We start from the raw sequence: 24,277 nt of genomic DNA, 5'->3' as shown, positions 1-24,277 counted from the left end.
GTTTTTCTTTCAATTTGAAAAAAAAGAAATATTATCCATTAATAAGGTTTCTTGATAACATTTACAGTCTGTCCATGGATAACGATCATGTCCGTTTTGTAATGTTGAATGCTGATTAACAGGAAGACAAAGTAGAAAAGTGTTTTCTTTTCTCGACAACGACATCGTGTCATACAGTGCAAAACTGAAAAGTGCAAAGGGGGTTTGTCTTCATACTGTCATTATGTCATTCAAATGTATCATGTTACACAGGTAATACTGGTCGTTATTGAAGTAAAACAAAATATATTAAATGAAGTCCTAGCATGCTGGATTTAAACCTTTGCAGTAAGTTTATTGATTTGTATTATGATTTCTTAAATGGTTAATTGTAGAAATTCTTCATTTTTTTGTTTTGAAATTTGAAGAACAGTTCTGTCCTTGCAAATGCTTGCCAAAGGTTACATTTGATTAAAACATGAACTGTATTATATTGAACGTTATTTCTCTCTTTTTTTAAAAAGCTTTTATCACTAATGTTCCAAAATGAACCTGGATTTTTTATCAAGTAGACCAAGGTTACCCGGCTTCCCTTTGCACCTAGTGCAGACAAAAGTATTGCCGTTGAACATTTTTTATTAACTTTTCTGTAAGGGTGGAGAAGGGTGTCCGACCCCAACTTTGAACCTACTTTGAATAAAACTAAGCCGAACAAGACCCTGGATTTTTCTCAAGTAAACCTCAGCTATCAAGCTTCCCTTTGTACCTAGTGCGGACAAAAGTATTGCTGTAGAACATTTGTCATTAACTGTTCACTAAGGGTGGGGTAGGATGTCCGAACCCAACTTTGGACCTACTTCGAAAACAAACTAAGCCGAATAACACCCTGGATTTTTTCTAAAGTAGACATAAGCTACCCATCTTCCTTTTGCAACTAATGCAGACATAGGTATTGCCGTAGAACATTTTTTATTAACTTTCTGTAAGGGTGGTAAAGGGGTTTCCGACCGCAACTTTGGACCTACTTATAAAAAAAACTAATCCGAACAACACCCTGGATTTTTTATCAAGTAGACATCAGCTACCCAGCTTCCCTTTGAAACATGTGCGGACGAAAGTATTGCTGTAGAACATTTTTTTATTAACTTTTCTGTAAGGGTTGGATAAAGTGTCCGACCCCAACTTTAGACCTACTTTAAAAGAAAAAAAAAATTAGCCGAACAACACCCTGAATTTTTGCCCATGAGGTAAACCTCAGCTACCCAGCTTTTTTTTGCTCCTAGTGCGGACAAAATTATTGCTGTAGAATATTTTTATTAACCTTTCGGTTAGTGTGCGGTAGGGTTTCCGAACCCAAATTTTGACCTACTTTAAAAGAAAACACCAAGCCGAACAACACCCAAGATTTTTTGCCCATTAAAACCTCAGCTACCCAGCTCTATTTGCACCCAGTGCGGACAAAAATATTGCCGTAGAACATTTTTTTATTATCTTTTCTGAAAAGGTGGGGTAGGGTGTCCGACCTGAACTTTGGATATACTTAAAAAAAAAAACTAAGCCAAACAAAACCCTGGATTTTTTCTCAAGTAGACTTCAGCTACCCAGCTTTCCTCCTAGTATGGCAAAAGCATTACGGTAAAACATTTTTTATTAACTTTTCTGTAAGGGTGGGGTAGGGTGTCCGACCCCAACTTTTGACCTAAAAAAAGTAAGCCGAAGAACACCATGGATTTATTCTCAAGTAGACCTCATCTACACAGCTTCCCTTTGCACCTAGTCCAGACAAAAGTTTTGGCGTAGAACATTTTTTAGTAACTTTTCTGTATGGTTGGGGTCAGGTTTCCGACCCCAACTGTGGACCTACTTAGAAACAAAAGTAAGTTAAAATTCACTATGGTTTTTTTCTCAAGTAGACTTCAGCTACCCAGCTTCCATTTTTCCTAGTGCGGACAACAGTATTGCCGTAGAACATTTTTTATTAATTTTTCTGTAAGGGTTGAATTAGGTGTCCGACTCCAACTTTGAACCTACTTTGAAGAAAACTAAGCCGAAAAACACAATGGATTTTTTTATCAAGTAGACCTCAGCTACCAAGCTTCTCTTTGCACCTAGTGCGCACAAAAGTATTGCCGTAGAACATTTGTTATTAGCTGTTCACTAAGGGTGGGGTAGGATGTCCGACCCCAACTTTGGACCTACTTAAAAAAAAACAAAGCCGAAGAACACCCTGGATTTATTCTCAAGTAGACCTCAGCTACCCAGCTTCCCTTTGCACCTAGTGCGGACGACAGTATTGTTGTAGAACATTTTTTATTAACTTTTATGTAAGGGTGATTAAAGGGTCTCCGACCCCAAGTTTGGACCTACTTATAAAAAAAACTAATCCGAACAACACCCTGGATTTTTTATCAAGTAGACATCAGCTACGCAGCCTTCCTCTGCACCTAGTGCGGACGAAATTATTGCTGTAGAACATTTTTTTATAAACTTTTCTGAAAGGGTGGGATAGGGTGGCCGACCCCAACTTTGGACCTACTTTGAATAAAACTAATCCAAACAACATCCTGGATTTTTTTCAAGTTGTCTCAGCTATCAAGCTTCCCTTTGCACCTAGTGCGGACAAAAGTATTGCCGTAGAACATTTGTCATTAACTGTTTACTAAGGGTGGGGTAGGATGTCCGAACCCAACTTTGGACCTACTTTAAAAACAAACTAAGCCGAATAACACCCTGGATTTTTTTCTAAATTAGACATAAGCTACCCATCTTCCTGTTGCAACTAATGCAGACAAAGGTATTGCCGTAGAACGTTTTTTATTAACTTTTCTGTAAGGGTGGTAAAGGAGTGTCCGACCGCAACTTTGGACCTAATTATAAAAAAAAACTAATCCGAACAACACCCTGGATTTGTTATCAAGTAGACATCAGCTACCCAGCTTCCCTTTGAAACTAGTGCGGACGAAAGTATTGCTGTAGAACATTTTTTTATTAACTTTTCTGAAAGGTTTGGATAAAGTGTCCGACCCCAACTTTAGACCTACTTTAAAAGAAAAAAAAAATAAGCCGAACAACACCCTGAATTTTTGCCCATGAAGTAAACCTCAGCTACCCAGCTTTTTTTTGCACCTAGTGCGGACAAAATTATTGCAGTAGAACATTTTTATTAACTTTTCGGTTAGTGTGCGGTAGGGTTTCCGAACCCAACTTTTGACCTACTTTAAAAGAAAACACCAAGCCGAACAACACCCTAGATTTTTTGCCCATGAAGACCTCAGCTACCCAGCTCCATTTGCACCCAGTGCGGACAAAAATATTGCCGTAGAACATTTTTTTATTATCTTTTCTGAAAAGGTGGGGTAGGGTGTCCGACCTGAACTTTGGATATACTTTAAAAAAAAAAAAACTAAGCCAAACAAAACCCTGGATTTTTTCTCAAGTAGACTTCAGCTACCCAGCTTTCCTCCTAGTATGGCAAAAGCATTACGGTAAAACATTTTTTATTAACTTTTCTGTAAGGGTGGGGTAGGGTGTCCGACCCCAACTTTTGACCTAAAAAAAAGTAAGCCGAAAAACACCATGGATTTATTATCAAGTAGACCTCATCTACACAGCTTCCCTTTGCACCTAGTCAAGACAAAAGTTTTGGCGTAGAACATTTTTTAGTAACTTTTCTGTGTGGTTGGGGTCAGGTTTCCGACCCCAACTGTGGACCTACTTAGAAACAAAAGTAAGTTAAAATTCACTATGGTTTTTTTCTCAAGTAGACTTCAGCTACCCAGCTTCCATTTTTCCTAGTGCGGACAACATTATTGCCGTAGAACATTTTTTATTAATTTTTCTGTAAGGGTTGAATTAGGTGTCCGACTCCAACTTTGATCCTACTTTGAAGAAAACTAAGCCGAAAAACACAATGGATTTTTTTATCAAGTAGACCTCAGCTACCAAGCTTCTCTTTGCACCTAGTGCGCACAAAAGTATTGCCGTAGAACATTTGTTATTAGCTGTTCACTAAGGGTGGGGTAGGATGTCCGACCCCAACTTTGGACCTACTTAAAAAAAAACAAAGCCGAAGAACACCCTGGATTTATTCTCAAGTAGACCTCAGCTACCCAGCTTCCCTTTGCACCTAGTGCGGACGACAGTATTGTTGTAGAACATTTTTTATTAACTTTTATGTAAGGGTGATTAAAGGGTGTCCGACCCCAAGTTTGGACCTACTTATAAAAAAAAACTAATCCGAACAACACCCTTGATTTTTTATCAAGTAGACATCAGCTACGCAGCCTTCCTCTGCACCTAGTGCGGACGAAATTATTGCTGTAGAACATTTTTTTATTAACTTTTCTGAAAGGGTGGGATAGGGTGGCCGACCCCAACTTTGGACCTACTTTGAATAAAACTAAGCCAAACAACATCCTGGATTTTTTTCAAGTAGTCTCAGCTATCAAGCTTCCCTTTGCACCTAGTGCGGACAAAAGTATTGCCGTAGAACATTTGTCATTAACTGTTTACTAAGGGTGGGGTAGGATGTCCAAACCCAACTTTGGACCTACTTTAAAAACAAACTAAGCCGAATAACACCCTGGATTTTTTTCTAAAGTAGACATAAGCTACCCATCTTCCTTTTGCAACTAATGCAGACAAAGGTATTGCCGTAGAACGTTTTTTATTAACTTTTCTGTAAAGGTGGTAAAGGGGTGTCCGACCGCAACTTTGGACCTGATTATAAAAAAAAAGTAATCCGAACAACACCCTGGATTTGTTATCAAGTAGACATCAGCTACCCAGCTTCCCTTTGAAACTAGTGCGGACGAAAGTATTGCTGTAGAACATTTTTTTATTAACTTTTCTGAAAGGTTTGAATAAAGTGTCCGACCCCAACTTTAGACCTACTTTAAAAGAAAAAAAAAATAAGCCGAACAACACCCTGAATTTTTGCCCATGAAGTAAACCTCAGCTACCCAGCTTTTTTTTGCACCTAGTGCGGACAAAATTATTGCAGTAGAACATTTTTATTAACTTTTCGGTTAGTGTGCGGTAGGGTTTCCGAACCCAACTTTTGACCTACTTTAAAAGAAAAAAAACACCAAGCCGAACAACACCCTAGATTTTTTGCCCATGAAGACCTCAGCTACCCAGCTCCATTTGCACCCAGTGCGGACAAAAATATTGCCGTAGAACATTTTTTTATTATCTTTTCTGAAAAGGTGGGGTAGAGTGTCCGACCTGAACTTTGGATATACTTTAAAAAAAAAAAAAAATAAGCCAAACAAAACCCTGGATTTTTTCTCAAGTAGACTTCAGCTACCCAGCTTTCCTCCTATTATGGCAAAAGCATTACGGTAAAACATTTTTTATTAACTTTTCTGTAAGGGTGGGGTAGGGTGTCCGACCCCAACTTTTGACCTAAAAAAAAAGTAAGCCGAAGAACACCATGGATTTATTCTCAAGTAGACCTCATCTACACAGCTTCCCTTTGCATCTAGTCCAGACAAAAATTTTGACGTAGAACATTTTTTAGTAACTTTTCTGTATGGTTGGGGTCAGGTTTCCGACCCCAACTGTGGACCTACTTAGAAACAAAAGTAAGTTAAAATTCACTATGGTTTTTTTCTCAAGTAGACTTCAGCTACCCAGCTTCCATTTTTCCTAGTGTGGACAACAGTATTGCCGTAGAACATTTTTTATTAATTTTTCTGTAAGGGTTGAATTAGGTGTCCGACTCCAACTTTGAACCTACTTTGAAGAAAACTAAGCCGAAAAACACAATGGATTTTTTTATCAAGTAGACCTCAGCTACCAAGCTTCTCTTTGCGTCTAGTGCGCACAAAAGTATTGCCGTAGAACATTTGTTATTAGCTGTTCACTAAGGGTGGGGTAGGATGTCCGACCCCAACTTTGGACCTTCTTAAAAAAAACAAAGCCGAAGAACACCCTGGATTTATTCTCAAGTAGACCTCAGCTACCCAGCTTCCCTTTGCACCTAGTGCGGACGATAGTTTGTTGTAGAACATTTTTTATTAACTTTTATGTAAAGGTGATTAAAGGGTGTCCGACCCCAAGTTTGGACCTACTTATAAAAAAAAACTAACACCCTGGATTTTTTATCAAGTAGACATCAGCTACGCAGCCTTCCTCTGCACCTTGTGCGGACGAAATTATTGCTGTAGAACATTTTTTAATTAACTTTTCTGTAAGGGTTGGGTGAGGTGTCCGACCCCAACTTTAAACCTACTTTAAAAGAAAAAAAATATGAGCCGAACAACACCCTGGATATTTTCTCAAGTAGACCTCAGCTTCCCTTTGCACCTAGTGCGGACATAAGTATTCCCGTAGAACATTTTTTTATTAACTGCTCTGTAAGTCTGCGGTAGGGTTTCCGACCCCAACTTCGGACCTACTTTAAAAGGAAAAAAAATAAATAAAAAACTCTAGATTTTTTCTCAAGTAGACCTCAGCTACCCAGCTTCCCTTTTTAACCTAGTGCAGACAAAAGTATTGCCGTATAACATTTTTTATTTACTTTTCTGTAAGGGCGGGTTAGGGTGTCCGACCCAAACTTTGGACCTACTTTAAAAGAGAAAAACTAAGCCGAACAACACCCTATAATTTTCTCATGTTGACCTCAGCTATCAAGCTGCATTTCCACCTAATGCGGAAACAAGTTTTGCCGTACAACATATTTTTATTAACTTTTCTTAAAGGATGGGGTAGGGAATCCGACCTCAACTTTGGACCTACTTAAAAAAAAATAAGCCGATGAACACCCTGGATTTTTTTCTCATGTAGATCTCAGCTACCCAGCTTTTGCACCTAGTGCAGACAAATGTATTGCCGTAGAACATTTTGTTTTATAAGCTTTTCTGTAAGTTTTGGGTTGTGTGTCCGACCGTAACTTTGGACATACTTAAAAACAAAACTAAGCCGAAAAACACCCGGGATTTTTTTTATCAAGGACACCTCAGCTACCCAGCTTCCCTTTGCACCTAGTGCAGACACAAGTTTTTCCGTACAACATGATAAATAATCTTTTTAGTAAGGGTTGGGTAGGGTGTCCGACCCCAAATTTGGATCTAGTTAAAAAAAATTAAGCAGTACAACACCATGGATTTTTTATCAAGTAGTCATCAGCCACTAAGCTTCCCTTTTCACCTAGTGCGGACGACAGTATTGCCGTAGAACATTTTTTATTAACTTTTCTGTAAGGGAGGGGTAGGTCATCCCTATATCTGGAAGTGATTATCATAGAGTTTCTGTGTTGAAAGCGTTGTAAAATGTTTTGAAGAAACACAAACATTGTAAGGTCCGCCCAAGGTTTCACGGTAATGTTTATTGTTAAATATCAATTCATTTTCATTTTTTTCTCTAAAATAAGCCTTAATAGGCGTTGTATACTGTCCTTTGTTGGCACTTTGATTTCATTCTTGCTTGGATCAATATTGATCAGTTCCCCGTTTGTGGCTTCCAGTATGTCATTAAATGTAAAACAAGTGTACATATAATTGGCATCGAATGCTACTTATCGGTAACAGTCACGTTTGGGTTTTATATTTTCAATCGAATTAATAAAACTTGACTTATCTTTTTTATATATTAATATTATTTTAAGTTCAGCGAGGTCCGAAGGGCACCGTTTGAGCTTTGACTAATACTTGGCGTCCGTCGTCGTCTGTCGTCTGTCGCCGCCAGTTTTGGCCTATATCAGAGAAACTAAAGCATTTAGAGCAAATCTGACAAAGGGTAAACTGGTTTAAAAGGTCTAAATTTATTAGCCCTGAAATTTTCAGATAAACCGAAGAACCCATTGTTGGGTTGTTGCTACTCAATTGGTTTTTAAGGAAAATAATCAGTTTTTTGTTATTATCTTGAATATTAATGAAGATTAAGATAAATTGTAAACAGCAAAAATTTTCAACAAAGTAAGGTCAAGGTTTTATGTTACCAAAATTTTCAATTGACCCGTTATGGATGTATTTGCTCTTTAAGGACAATTTTACACATGTTGTCTATGTTTTTAAACAGATCTTCGCAAATGAATCTAGGATAAATTTTGTATTGTATTTACTTGTTGTAAGTCTAGAAAAAAGTAAAAACAGAGACACTATGGCTAAAATGCATTTATTTGCTTTTGAAGAAAATATGACTGATACTATGCACATTTGAATTGCATTTTTAAGCCACATATTAAAATACATTAAAAAGCAAAAATGATCATTGATGAAAAATTTCAGTAAAACAATAACAGGTGAGCGATTTAGACTCTTGAGAGCCTCTTTTTTAACAAACGGAACAGGAAAATAATCGATATAGTGTCCACTATTGTGTAGAGGTGTTTTACACAAGGATACAATTGGTCTGCTCGGAATTAAATTTTCTCGTCTAGCTGTTTCATTTCTCTCCATTTCTGTTAGTATATTTTCAGATAGTTTATGTATTTTAGGCAACAGATAGAATTTTCCTACTTTAGTTGTATTTATGTTTTCTTTCAAATATCTGAATGTTATATTGTCAAATATGATTAATATTATGTAGGTTTTTGTAATACTGAACGACATTTAAGCTACCTCCTTTACTTTGTATTCAGCAATTTCTTCGTAATAAATATTATGTTTTTTTCACAACAAATACATTCCTTATTCTAAAGATAGTTTGTTACAATTATACTTTACTGTCCAAGCGCCAGTGGAGTATTCCTGTGAGAAAAAAAAACTCTGAGTTGCCAGGAACATACTCACAATATAATCAACAATATTACATAAACTATTATATTATATGCACATTATTCTATTAAATCAATTTCTTCAAATTTATGAAATATACACTTCGAGAAATTATTTTGCTTTCATTCATAACCCTTCTTAATTTCTTTATAAACAATTCATACACATCTATATACATGATATATTTCAATTTCTGCTCTGAAACATAGTATAATTTGAAAATGCAAAAATCTAAAACTGTCACGAAATAGTTAAAACCATAAGAACCCTTATCTGATATGTTGAATCCAAATACTATATGTTTAACTGATATTTTATTTAAAAAATGTATTTCTGCAAGATGTTCTACGTCATCCCTAAAGTATTTTAAAAAATAACACGTTATAAAGAAATGAAAGTAATCTTCCTCTTCTGTTTAACAAACAAAATACATTCATTTTTATCAGAAAGTTTCCATTTAAATAGTGATTACTTTGTTGGAATAATATAATGTAGTAGTTTCCATCTAAACATTTTCATCTTATTCTCTCTAAAAGATTTAGATATAAAATCGATTACGAATGAAATGTAGCTTGTTATCTAACTATAAATTGCTTGTCCAAATATTTATACCAATTGCCTGTGGATATTTTTGATCTACTAGACTATTATATAACATTTTATTATAGATATATTTTGATTGTATTTGTTTATTTCCACATATCAAACTGTCCTTATTGATACTGATTTTACTCTTTAGAGGGTTTCCTTCAATTCCGTTGGGATGGAAGATTTTACGATTGTAAACTTTACAATCCAATTAAACTTATTGTTTAATTTTTCTAAAATAAATAAAACAAAACATCTGATCACTTTCCCGCACGATCAAGTAAGTCGTTGATATAAATCAATTCACTTGCTACCCAGTTTTGAAAGAACAAGCTATTGTTGCAATGTTTAACGTATCGATTTCCAAAAACAATCTGTTTTCTTATATTTCAATTTTGTAAAACTTTCTCCTGTTTTTACCCCGTTTTGAATTACTTGTAAATAAAATTCTAGCATATTTTCAAATCATGTTAGTGATTTAACTCACTTAATTCGACCATTAATTCTAATATCAATGCGATACTAATAAGAAGTTGATATATTATTGATGATGATGATGATGATGATGATGATGATGATGATGATGATGATGATGATGATGATGATGATGATGATGATGATGATGATGATGATGATGATGATGATGATGATGATGATGATGATGATGATGATGATGATGATGATGATGATGATGATGATGATGATGATGATGATGATGATGATGATGATGATGATGATGATGATGATGATGATGATAAGGATGAGGAGGATTGAAATGATAATAAGGATGAGGAGGAGGAGGAGGACAACATCTTGTAAAGCAGAACATCTGTATAATCAAATTCAGCCCTTGTAAACAAATATAACGTGAATAAATGTTAAGAGTACACACGACATTTAAGTAAAAAGAAATACTTTTAAATTTATACCTGTTCAACAAACAGGAGTAAAAGAATAAAGTAGCAAATGTGGCGTCCAGTACAGGGAATAATTTAAATGAATAAACTTGTCATACATCGTAGACAAAAAACGTAGTTTAATTCATTTCCAGCAATACTTGTCAAACATCGTAGACAAGACATCTTTTGTTCTTATTAACATTAGCACTTGTCTTGCATCAAAGACAAGATAATTATATTTTAAGATAAAATAACTAAAAAGAATTTAAGTAAAGTGTTGTTTTCACTGTTTAGAACAAGTGCATATATACTATGGTCAAGGTCACCGGCCATCTCTGGTCTGGTGGTTATGGTTTGTTTGTTTAAGGATGTATTCTTCTGACTCTTCAGTCTCGTCCAGTCTAGTTGAAATCTCGTTCTTGAATAATTTCCAAAAACATGTGATACAAGTGTAGAATATCAATGAATTTTAAAAAGATTATAATTAAACATAACGCTGTCAAAAAATTGTATTTTTTACAATGAATGGTTTTTGAGTTATCCAGTTTTCAATTTTACGAAAAATCAAGTCTGTATTTTTACAAATGTTTTTAGCCAATATTTTGAGAAAATGGGTGAGGGATACAAAAAATGATTTTATAAGAATCATGTTCATCACATGTCATTTTGGTCCGTTCAAATTTCTAAGATATGTATTTTTTTCAATCATTTACAACAAAAAAGTTGAAATTATATGCTTTTTGTTCATAAAACTAAGAAAATAACAAAAATGTAAAATTGACCATGGTACACCTACCTATAGTTTTATTAAGTAAAATTTAGTCAGATTGGTCCACTTTATTTTTGTAGAAAGTATGAAAAAAAGTTTAATTGTGGAACTGTGATTTTTTTCATGATTATAGCCCAAAAATAGGTAAAAATCGATGAGAAATGGGAAAATCATCACAATTGGGCATTTTCAAAGGGCTGTAGCAGAAAAAGAAGTGCACCACGATATGATTTTTTCTTCACCAATGATTTTATTACAGTCTTATAAACTCAAAAAGCAGGTTTAGAAAAAAAGTTTAATTCCAGAAATTGTTGGCTCCTCAGAGGTGTACATCCTTAAACATAGATATTACATTGCGCCTCATAGAGACATTAAGGTAATTCATTTTTTGAGACCTAAAGGCGAAATATGAATAAGAATCAACTGTACATATATTCTACGTAATATACCGGCACTATAGAATGTGCTTTACTTTAGCTTAAAAAAAATACTTAAAAAGTAGGCACGTAAAACAATCTTATCCTATAGCAAATGCTAATAAAATGACGTTTTTCTTTTGCAAGGAGAGTCTTTAATAAGTCGAAACTAGTAATAATGTTTGCCAAACACTAGATAAGTTCTTTTATAAAAAGATTATTTTAATGAACATAACAATTATTATTTGATTGTTCATACAAGAAGTCGTAAACGCATTCGAACACATATATCTGCATTCGAGGTTGCTGACTATTTTTGTAAACAAATCTAGATGAACTTTAACAAATTTGATATTTCCATTGTTCATTCTAACTTACTTCATTAATATTCAATATTGACTCTTTTTATTATTAGATTCAGGAGAATTTCCAAACTTGTGGAATAATCTCACTACATCAGAAGCAAAACTTTTGGCGAAGTTTTAAACAGGTATATTCGAATGACTGTCAGAAAAAAACAAAACATCGAAATCAAGATAATCAATTGTAGATTTATTCTTCCTAAAATAACGGCACGATTGAATGAAAAGTTAGTGTACACTGTTTTCCATTGTATAATGATTACTATCTGCAATGATATTCAATTATTGCCTTGTTTTTCTATTATTGATTTCAGTAGAATTTCCAAACTGATGGAATACCCTTACAACATAAGAATCAAAACTTTTGGTGACTTTTATTGTTTGTTTTATAGAGATTAACATAATAACACAATGTCCACTGCTGTGCCTCTATTTTTGACATTTTTACTTATTATGTCTGTTTGTTTTCTTAAGATTTTTATACGACAATCATACAAGTGAGAGGTTTAACTAGCTTTAAAACCAGGTTCAATCCAACAGTTGTTATAAAAGAAAATGCATGTACTAAGTCATGATTATGACAGATGATGTTTATTGGTTTGATATAGTCATTATTTTCTATTGTTCTTTGATTACTATCTTCATTAATATGCAATCATTGACTATTTCCTATTATTAATTTCAGGAGCATTTCCAAACTTATGGAATGATCTAACAACATCAGGGTCAAAACATTTGGCGACTTTTACAAACAGGTTTATTGGAATGACTGTTAGAATAAACTATACATCAATATCAAGATATTCAACTGTACATTCATTCTACCTTATATAACGGCACTATTGAATGTAGTTTACTATTGCTAAAAAAATTATAACAAAAGTAGGCACGTAAAACAGTCTTTCCCATAAACAATTGTAAATAAAATAACGTTTTCTTTTGCAAGGAGAGTCTTTAAAAAGTTGAAACTAGAGGAAAAGTATGCACAAAAAAAAAAGCACGGTTATTACAGGATTATTTCAATGAACATAACAATGGTAGGGTCATTTGTCAGACAATTAGTCTTAAATGAATTCGAACACATATATGTCTATACAACTTTTTGTCCATATGCCTTTTTGTGTTTATTTCTTACATATGACGTGGCTTTGTACTTATACATTCCATCATTATATTATTGTGCCATGGTTATTGTTTGTTAATATATTTGTATATTTTATAGGGATTAAGATAATAACACAATGTTGACTGCTGTGCTTCTATTTTTGACATTTTTACCTGTTATGTCTGTTTGTTTTGTTCACAAATCGTTGTCAATATAATGGATTCAAACACGACAGTCAAACAAGGGAGAGGTTTAGCTAGCTTTAAAACCAATTTAATCCACCATTTTTTTATCAAAAGAAAATGCCTGTACCAAGTCAAGAATATGACAGTTGGTGTTCATTGGTTTGGTATGGTCACTATTTTCTATTGTACATAAATTACTAATTACATTAAACTTCATTAATATTCAATTATTGACTCTTTCTGTTATTAATTTCAGGGTAATTTCCCAACCTGTGAATAATCTCACAACATCAGAAGAAAAAGTTTGGCGACTTTTATAAACAGGTAAATTCAAAGGACTGTTAGAAAAAAAGCAATATATCAAGATCAAGATTATCAACTGCACATGCAATCTGTCTAATATAACGGCACTATTAAATGTGGTTTAATTTTGTTAAAAAAACAAGTAAAAAAGGTATGCACGTAAAACGGTCTTATATAAAAGCAATTAAAAATAAAATGATGTTTTTTTTTCTATTGCATGGAGAGTCTTTGAAAAGTCGAAACAAGTGACAAAGTATAATAAAAAAGAATAAGTAAACGCTTTTATCATGTTTATCAAAAGACGCTTTCAACAAACATAAAATGGTAAGTTCATAGTTCAGACAATTAGTCGTAAACGCATTCAATCAAATATATCTGAATTCGAGATTACTGATTATTTTTGTAAAATGAACTAAAGCAAATTAAGTGTACACTGTTCTTTATTCTTATGTGTGCATTGAAGTCAAACCTTTGCTATTTTGAAATAAAAAAATACATTTTGCAAATTACTCTGCAATTTATTAAGTTCATTGTTTGGAAAAATGTAACAAACATCTTTTGACATCAACTCATAAAAATCTTTTCCTGAATGCAATTTAAAATTTGAGATAATACCTTTTGATTTCATGAGGATATCTAAAAAAATATAAATTTTTAACAGTATAAATAAATAAAACATTTGTATATGTATTTGATTTTAACGACATCAATCTCTGTATTACTAAAATATATTACACCATGGTTTTCTGTATCGCAAACTAGTCATTACATTCACTAAATTGTATCAACGGTACAATGACACCATTCGCCAAAAAAAAAAAATACAAATCAACACACAGACATGTCATATGTTCAGATCCACACATCAAATCTTATTCTGTAACGGTAATATTCTATACAAAACACAAATATGTCGGCATTCCCCTCAAAAGAAAACCAAACAGGCTGATTCAAAAGGGATACAATTACGATACTGTCCTTAAGGATGGCATATTTTAGTATAGATATTTATTTACTCATAGGGTTTTTGCATTGTAAATAAACAAATTTATTATAAAACAAGTTGTTGGCATCCATCGGGTTATGTTCTTTTCACATATTTTGTGATGATATCATACAAAAACCCTTAATGAGAGAGATTGTGCTAGAAATTCAGTTGAGGAAGACATTATCTTTCAATCAGATTAATTTATGTCTGAAGCGGGCATGTCAGTAATTGCTAGTAGTTCGTTGTTAATGTATGTATCATTGTCATTTTGCTTAGTTTTGAAATCTATTACGCCCGAGACCACAATTCATTCCTCTATCAATCCTTTATAACGTTTTGTCGCATTAAAAACAAATCTATTTTTTTTGTTTTCTGTGTGTGTGTGTAATGTAATATATATATCCAGTATACATCATACACATCATACACATTTGGTAAATACACATCCATACCCCTATAGGCAAGTCAAGAGATGTTCCAAAAAGTGTAAATATAACCTTTTTGCACCTGGCCTAATCACTCTTTCCATATAAACATCAGTTAAAATGAAAAATTCAAAAGTGTATTTAAGCTCTCTTCTATTATTTCCACCCCAGAAAAACTAAGAAATCTGTGAAGAAGGGAAAGAAAAAAAATACACTATTATTAAAGGGAACTATATTCGTAGACAACGAAATGGGGATCGTTAATTGTGGTTTTGGGCCAATGAGATATCTGAGTTTTAATGTGCGTGATTTCGTGTCTATGTATATTCTACATTGTTTAGAGGTATTAGATGGTCTAACAATACATATTTATGTCCAAGTCAGGAGCCTCCGTCTTTTGTTAGTCTTGTTTATGTTTTGTCAATTTAATTAATTGTTTTCTTATATATTGGACTTGTGTGTAACTTCTATTTTACTGCATACGCACAGATGTTAAGGGGCCAGCTGCATGAAGCACACCTTCAGGCGCTGGAATTTCACCCTGTGTTGAAGACCAATTGGTGATCTTGAGCTCTTGTTTGCCCTTTGATCGGGTTGTTACCTTTGTTACACGTTCCACATTTCCATTCTCAATGTTATCATAACATTTAAGGATATTTGTAATGTTCCATGCACGTGTAGGTATTCTGTCGTGTGTTCTGCGGGTAAACTAATAAATAAAAATTCACATCTTTTTGGTCATTATTGTACCTTTTAGTATATTTCTCGTGTTCAAAATTAGGTGATACACACATAGTGCACACGTATGCATAATCAACAAGTACTTCAAGATGTTTTGCTTAAAACGAGGAAAAAGAAAAAAGAAACCGTGAATAATTTTAAAATAGTGTCGACAATTTGAATATTTAAAACACATTTCATTTCATTTTAGATATACTCATTAAAATTAAAAAAAAATGATGCAGTTTTGATCATCTTTTCAAATCTTATATTGCGAAGTAATTTCAATTCAAAATGGAAAATGCATTTTTCATTTTTCAACATGTAAAGTCAAATTGAAAAATGCTTAATGTCATCAATTTAAATTTTTCGTCTGAAATGAACTTATATTATTTTTCTTTCTAAAACAAGCATCTGCAAATTATTTGATGTATTCAAACTGTTGAATTATTATCTTTTTTTAATATCCTTGTGAAATCAAAAATTGTAATCCCAAATTTCAAATAAAATTAAGAAAATGATTTTTCAAAAGTCACTTCAAAAGAGTTTTGCATCATGTTTAAAGTGTGAAGAGCAATTTGCTATTCTTTTGTTTTTCAGTTAGACATGCCATGTGTTTGGCGTGAATATACACGGTCTTCTATTGTACATTGATTACGTAATACTACATTTATTTAGTATTCAATTATTGACTATTTTTTATTATTAATTTCAGGAGAATTTCTTAACTTGTGGAATAATCTCTAAACAGAAGAACAAAAACTTTCGGCGACTTTTACAAGGTTTGGACCCTACTTAAAAAAAAACTTCAAGTCTAACAACACCCTGTTTTTTTTTCTCAAGTAGATCTCAGCTACCAAGCTTCCCTTTTCATCTAGTACGGACAAAAGTCTGGTCGTAGAACTTTTTTTATTAACTTTTCTGTAAGGTGGGGTAAGGTGTTCGACCCCAACTGTGGATCTAGTTTAACAATAAAAAAAACTATCGAACAATACCCTGGATTTGTTTTCTCAAGTAGACCTCAGCTACCATGTTTCCCTTTTGTGCATCGTGCGGACAGATGCATTGCCGAAAAACATTTGTTGATCAACTTTTCTGTAAGGGTTGTAGAGGGTGTCAGACCCCTACGTTAGACATACTTAAAAAAAAACTAAGCCGAAGAACATCCTGATTTTTTTCTCAGACAGATTTCTGCAACCTAGCTTCTCTCTGCACATAGTAAGACAAAAGTGTTGCCGTAGATCATCTTTTTTTGTAACATTTATTCAAGTAGAATTTTAGCTACCTAGATTTATTTTCAACCTAGTAGGGACAAATAAAATGCTATAGAATATTTTTTAGTAACTTTTCTGGAAGAGTTGGGAGCGATGTCCTGTCCCAACTTTGGACCTACTTTACAAAAAAAACAACAACCGTAAAACACCCTTGCATTTTTCAAGTATACCTCAAGTACCCAGCTTCCCTTTACACCTGTTGCGGACAAAAGTATTGCCGAAGAATATTTATTTATCATCCTTTTTGTAATGTGCACCTTGTGCTGTGAAAAGTATGGCAGTTTAACATTTTGGTTTAACATTTTTCTGTAAGAATTGGAAATGGTGTCCAACCCCAATTTTGGACCTACTTAAAAAAGAAATAAACAGAACAACACCCCGGATTTTTATTTTCAGGTAGACCACAGCTACCCAGGCTCTCTTCGCATTTAATCAGACAAAATGATTGCCGTAGAACAATTTTTTATTAATTTTTCTGTAAAAGATGTCCGACCCCAACTTTTGACCTACTTAAAAAAAAAGTAGAAAATCACCCTGGATGTTTTCCATTTAGACCTCAGTTACCCTGGTTCCCTTTACACCTAGTGCAGACATTGCAGAAGAACATTCTTTTATAAACTGTTGTGTAAAGGTGGAGTAGGGTGTCCAACCCCAACTTCGGACTTCTTTCCAAAAAAAATAAGCCGAGCAACTCCCTATATTTTTTTTTGTCAAATACATCTCATCTACTCAGCTTCCCTTTGGGTCTCATGCATACAATAGTATTGCCAAAGAACAATTTATTTAATTTTTTTCTATAAGAGTTGGGAACGATGTGCGATCCCAACTTTGGACTACTTAAAACAAAAGTAAGCCGAAAAACACCCTGCATTTGTTTTCTCAAGTAGACTTCAGTTACCCAGCTTCCCTTTACTACTAGTGCGGACACAAGTATTGCCGAATAACGTTTTTCTATTAACTTTTCTGTAAGGGTGGGGTAGAGTGTCTGCCCCCAACTTTGGACTACTTAAAAAAAACGATAAGACGAACACACCGTGGATTTTAACTCAAGTTGACCTCAGTTACCCAGCTTCCCTTTACACCTATTGGCTTTTGCGAACAAAAGTTTTGTCGTATAACATTTTATATGTACTTTTCTGTGAGAGTTTGGAAGAAGTCCGAACCCAACTTTGGACTTACTTGAAAAAATAATTGTTCTCCAGTAAACCATTGCTACCGAGCGTCCCTTTGCACTTAATGTGGACAAAAGTATTGTCGTAGATCCTTTTTTATTAACTTTTTTGTAAGGGTGGGGCAGGGTGTCCGACCCAAACTTTAGACCTACTTAAAAACAAAAACAAATGAGCCCAAAGATACCCTGTTGTTTTCAAGTAATCATAAGCTACACAGCTTCCCTATGCACCTACTGCTGACAAAAGTTTTGCCATAGAACATTTGTTATTAACTTTGTCTTTGAAAATTTCAAAAAACTAAACTTAGCCGAAGAACACGCTGTGTTTTTGTTTCCAGTTGACCACAGCTTCCAAGCTTCTCTTTTCCCCTAGTGCGGACAACAGTATTGCCGTAGAACATTTTCTAATTACTTTTCTATAAGGTAAAGGGGTAGGGTGTCCAACCATAACTTTTGACCTACTCAAAGAATAATAAAAAAAACTAAGCCTGGATTTTAACTCAAGTAGACCACAGCTACCCAGCTTCCCTTTGCGCCTATTGCAGACAAAATTATTGACGTAGAACAGTTTTGATTAACTTGTCTGGAAGATAGTAAAGTATACTGTCCGAGTCAATCGTTGGGCCTACTTTAAAAAAAATAAACTAAGCCGAAAAACACACTATGCTCTTTCTCAAGTACACTACAGCTACCTAACTTTCCTTTACACTTAGTGCGGACTAAAGTATTGACGTAGAACATGTTTTATTAACTTTTCTGTAAGGTAGTGAAGTAGACTGTCCGAGTCAATCTTTGGACCTACTTTCAGAAAAATAAACTAAGCCGAAGAACACCCTGTGTTCTTTCTCAAGTACACCACAGCTACCTAGCTTTCCTTTGCGCCTAGTGCAGACAAAAGTATTGAAGTAGAACATGTGTTATTAACTTTTCTGTAAGGTAGTGAAGTAGACTGTCCGACTCAATCTTTGGACCTATTTAAAAAGAAAATAAACTAGGCCGAAAAAAAAACCTGTGTTCTTTCTCAAGTACACCACAGCTACCTAGCTTTCCTTTGCGCCTAGTGGGGACAAAAGTATTGACGTAGAGCATTTTTTATTAACTTTTCTGTAAGGTAGTGAAGTAGACTGTCCTACTTAATCTTTGGACCTATTTAAAAAGAAAAAAAAAAACAAAGCCGAAGAACACCCTGTGTTTTTTCTCAAGAATCCACAGTTAACCAGCTTCCCTTTGCGCCTAGTGCAGACAAAAGTATTGACGTAGAACATTTTAACAACTATAGGTCACCGTAAGGACTTTAACAATGAGCAAAGCCCATACTGCATAGTCAGCTATAATAGGCTCCGATAAGACAATGTAAAACAATTCAAACGAGAAAACGTACGGCCTTATTTATGTAAAAAAATCTCTATTAATTTTCATGTAAGGTGATGGGATAGGGTGTCCGACCCCAACTTCGGACCTACTGAAAGAAAATAAAAAGCCGAAGAACAGCCTGTGTTTCTTCTCAAGAAGACCACAGCTACCCAGTTTCCCTTTGTGCCTATTGCGGACAAAAGTATTGACGTAAAACATTCTCTATTAACTTTTTTGGTACGGTAATGGGGTAAGGTGTTCGACCCCAACTTTGGACTTTAAACTAAGCCGAATAACAAATTAACCTGTGTTTTTTCTCAAGTCAACCACAGCTTCCTAGCTTCCCTTTGCGCCTAGTGCGGACAAAAGTATTGACGTAGAACATTTTTTATTAACTTTCTGTAAGGTAGTGAAGGAGACTGTCCGACTCAATCTGTGGACTTACTTTAAATAAAATAAACTAAGCCGAAGAACACAGCATGTTTTTTGTCAAGTAGACCAAAGCTATCCAGCTATCCTTTGCGCTTAGTGCGGACAAAAGTATTGACGTAGAACATGTTTTATTAACTTTTCTGTAAGGTAGTGAAGTAGACTGTCCGACTCAATCTTTGGATCTTTTAAAAAAGAAAAAAAAAACACAGCCGAAGAACACCTGGTGTTTTTTCTCAAGTAGACCACATCTATTCAGCTATCAATTGTGCCTAGTGCGGACAACAGTATTGACATAGAACATGTTTTATTAACTTTTCTGTAAGGTCTTTTGACCTACTTAAACAAAATTAAACTAAGCAGCAGAACACCCTGTGTTTTTTCACATGTAGACCACAGCTAACCAGCTTCCCTTTGCGCCTTAAGCAGACAAAAACATTGACGTAGAATATTCTTTATTAATTTTTCTGTAAGGTTGTGGAGTAGGGTGTCCGATCCGAACTGTGGACCTACTTTAAAAAAAAACTAACTGAAGAACACCAAGTGGTTTTTTTTCATGTAGACAACAGCTACCTAGCATTCTTTTGCGCCTAGTGTGGACAGGATTATTGACACAGAACATATTTGATTAAAATTTCTGTAAGATAGTGAAGTAGACTGTCCGAGTCAATATTTGGACCTAATTTCAAAAAAATAAACTGAGCCGTAAAACACCCTGTGTTTTTTCTCAAGTAGACCACAGCCACCCAACTACCTTGTGCGCCTAGTGCGGACAAACGTATTGACGTAGAACATGTTTGATTAACTTTTCTGTAAGGTAGTGAAGTAGACTGCCCGACTCAATCTGTGGACCTACTTTAAATAAAATATACTAAGCCGAAGAACACCGTGTGTTTTTTGTCAAGTAGACCACATCTATTTAGCTATATTTTGCAGCTAGTGCGGACACAAGTATTGACGTAGAACATGTGTTATTAACTTTTCTGTAAGGTAGTGAAGTAGACTGTCCGACTTAATCTTTTGACCTATTGAAAAAAAAAGCAAAAAAAGCCGAAGAACACCCTATGTTTTTTTCTCAAGTAGACCTCAGCTACCCAGTTTCCCTTTGCAACTAGTGTGGACAAAAGTATTGACGTAGAATATTCTTTATTAATTTTTCTGTAAGGTTGTGGGATAGGGTGTCCGATCCGAACTCTGGACCAACTTTAAAAAAACAAAACTAAGTCGAATAACACCCTGTGTTTTCTCTTAAGTACATCACAGCTTCCTAGCTTCCCTTTGCGCCTAGTGCGGACAAAAGTATTGACGTAATACATGTTTGATTAACTTTTCTGTAAGGTAGTGAAGTAGACTGTCCATTTCAATCTTTGGACCTATTTAAAAAAAAACGAAGCCGAAGAACACCCTGTGTTCTTTCTCAAGTACACAACAGCTACCTAGCTTTCCTTTGAGCCTAGTGTGGACACAAGTATTCACGCAGAACATGTTTTATTAACTTTTTTGTAAGGTAGTGAAGTAGACTGTCCGATTCAATCTTTGACCTTAATAGCTTAATATTTTACAAAACACTTAGACATTGTGAGAAGGGAATATTTGGAGAATAATTACATCACTAGTATTTTTCCTATTCTAGTGTGTTCATCACAAGTTAGGGATAACAATGAGAAAGTAAATTCTGATCGATTGGAGACTAACCATATCGAGGCTGCTCGAATAGTTACGGAATCAACAAATAACGATAGTGGAAACAGTATCCTTAATGAGGCGTAATTTGAAAAAAAATTAACGGAAGATGGGAGGTTAAAACACTAGTTTTTTTATAAGATTAAATAACAAAGCTCCAGATTATTTGGTTCCGAATTTTGTATCAGATATTAATTATAATAATTTGAGTAACAATCAGAATACCACAATTCCCGTAAACCATTCATCAACTACTCCAGTCTTTTTCATCATCCATTACATTGTGGAATCCTTTGGACAGAAGTGTTAGAACTATTGCTTAATTGTTTTGTTTAAACGAAAGTTGCATAAACTATATTATAGAAACAAAACAATCTCCGAGATGTTTTTTGAGGAAGACCATTTGCGTTTTTTACAACAGATAAAGCGTTCTGCAATCTGACTTTAACAAATCAAATTTGATACAACGTATTAATTGTTCCTGTGGTTCAATCAATGAAAATATCGACCACTATTTAATTTATTGTATTAATTTCTCATCACCTAGAAATCTATTGTCAAATAAAATTACAAGTGTTTTTAATGTTGACATTTACAGTCTGTCCATGGATAACGATCATGTCCGTTTTGTAATGTTGAATGCTGATTAACAGGATGACAAAGTAGAAAAGTGTTTTCTTTTCTCGACAACGACATCGTGTCATACAGTGCAAAACTAAAAAGTGCAAAGGGGGTTTGTCTTGATACTGTCATTATGTCATTCAAATGTATCATGTTACACAGGTAATACTGGTCGTTATTGAAGTAAAACAAAATCTATTAAGTGAAGTCCTAGCATGTTGGATTTAAACCTTTGCAGTAAGTTTATTGATTTGTATTATGATTTCTTAAATGGTTAATTGTAGAAATTCTTGATTAATTTGTTTTGAAAATTGAAGAACAGTTCTGTCCTTGCAAATGTTTGCCAAAGGTTACATTTGATTAAAATATGAACTGTATTATATTGAACGTTATTTGTCCCTTTTTTAAAAAGCTTTTATCACTGATGTTCCAAAATGAACCTGGATTTCTTATCAAGTAGACCTAGGTTACCTGGCTTCCCTTTGTATCTAGTGCGGACAAAAGTATTGCCGTAGAACATTTTTCATTAATTTTTCTGTAAGGGTGGAGTAGGGTGTCCGACCCCAACTTTGAACCTACTTTGAATAAAACTAAGCCGAACAAGACCCTGGATTTTTCTCAAGTAAACCTCAGCTATCAAACTTCCCTTTGCATCTAGTACTGACAAAAGTATTGCTGAAGAACATTTTCTTATTAACTTTTCTGAAAGGGTGGGATAGGATGTCCGACCCCAACTTTGGAACTACTTTGAATTAAACTAAGCCAAACAACATCCTTGATTTTGTTCTCAAGTATACCTGAGCTACTTAGCTTCCCTTTGCACGTAGTGCAGACACAAGTGTTGGCGTAGAACATTTTTAATTAACTTTTCTGAGTCAGACCCCAACTGTGGACCAACTTAAAAACATAACTAAGCCGAACAACACCTTGGTTTTTTTCTCAAGTAGACCTTAGCTGCTTTGCATACCTTTGTAACTAGTGCAGACAAAAGCATTGCCGTAGAACATTTTTAATATACTTTTCTGTAAGGGTGGGCTAGGGGTCCAACCCCAACTGTTGACCTACTTAAAAACAAAACTAAGCCAAACAACATCCTGGATTTTTCTCAAGTAGACCTAAGCTATCAAGCTTCTATTTGCACCTAGTGCGGACAAAAGTATTGCCATAGAACATTTGTTATTAACTGTTCACTAAGGGTTGGGTAGGATGTCCGACCCCAACTTTGGACCTACTTTAAAAAAATAAAAAATAAACCGAAGAACACCCTGGATTTGTTCTCAAGTAGACATAAGCTACCCCTTTTCCCTTTGCAACTAATACAGACAAAGGTATTCCCGTAGATCATTTTTTTTTTAACCTTTCTGTGAGTTGGGGTAGGGTGTCCGACCCTAAGTTTAGACCTACTTTAAAAAAAGACTAACCCGAAGAACACCCTGGATTTTTTCTCAAGTAGACTTCAGCTACAAAGCTTCCTTTTACACCTATAGGTGCATACAAAAGTATTGCTGTAGAACATTTTTTATTATCTTTTCTGTAAGGATGGGGTAGGGTGTCCGACCCCAACTGTGGACCTACTTAAAAACTAAACTAAGCCGCACAACACCCTGGAATTTTTCTCATGTTGACCTCAGCTACCCTGCGTCGCTTTGCACCTAGTGCAGACACAGTTTATGCGTAAAACATTTGTTGTTAACTTTTCTGTAAGGGTGGGGTAGGGTGTCCGACCCCAACTGTGAACCTACTTAAAAACAAAACTAAGCCGAAAAACACCCTGGATTTTTTCTCATGTTGAACTCAGCTATCCAGCTCCATTTCCACCTAGTGCAGACAAACATTTTGACGTACAACATATTTTTATTGACTGTTCTGTAAGGGTGGGGTAGGGTGTCCGACCCCAACTGTGGACCCACTTAAAAACAACTTAGCCAAACAACACCCTGGATTTTTTTCTTAAGTAGAACTTTGCTGCCGAGCTCCCCTTTGCAACTAGTGCGGACAAAAGTGTTGCCATAGAACATTTTTTAGTAACTGTTCTGTAAGGGTGGGATAGGGTGTCCGAACCCAATTTTGGACCTAGTAAAAAAAAATTAAGCCTGACAACACCCTGGATTTTTTATCAAGTAGACATCAGCTACCAAGCTTCCATTTGCACCTAGTGCAGACAAAAGTGTTGCCGTAGAACAATTTTTATTAACTTTTCTGTAAGGGTGGGATAGGATGTCCTACCCAAACTTTGGACCTAGTTTAAAAACAATTTAGCCGAACAACACCCTTGACTTTTTATCAA

The 24,277-nt window shown here is 34.7% G+C and overlaps 1 long non-coding RNA gene across 2 annotated transcripts in view; it reads left to right on the top strand.

The window, feature by feature from the left end:
• Nucleotides 1–289: 289 nt before the first annotated feature.
• Nucleotides 290–24,277, top strand: part of LOC134700066 (uncharacterized) — a 34,466-nt gene continuing 10,478 nt past the window's right edge. The window contains exons 1-5 of one of the 2 annotated variants that reach the window (XR_010103766.1): nt 290–327; nt 11,787–11,861; nt 12,419–12,488; nt 13,280–13,347; nt 16,175–16,241. This is a non-coding gene — a long non-coding RNA (uncharacterized LOC134700066). Of the gene's footprint in view, nt 328–11,786; nt 11,862–12,418; nt 13,348–16,174; nt 16,242–24,277 lie in introns of both variants that reach the window. The other variant, XR_010103765.1, reaches the window with a different exon arrangement.

This window comes from Mytilus trossulus, unplaced genomic scaffold, assembly GCF_036588685.1.
Source record: "Mytilus trossulus isolate FHL-02 unplaced genomic scaffold, PNRI_Mtr1.1.1.hap1 h1tg000110l__unscaffolded, whole genome shotgun sequence".
Classification (NCBI taxonomy): domain Eukaryota; kingdom Metazoa; phylum Mollusca; class Bivalvia; order Mytilida; family Mytilidae; genus Mytilus; species Mytilus trossulus.
Note: the sequence above shows the minus strand (reverse complement) of the source record. Positions and strands in the feature narration are given on the sequence as shown.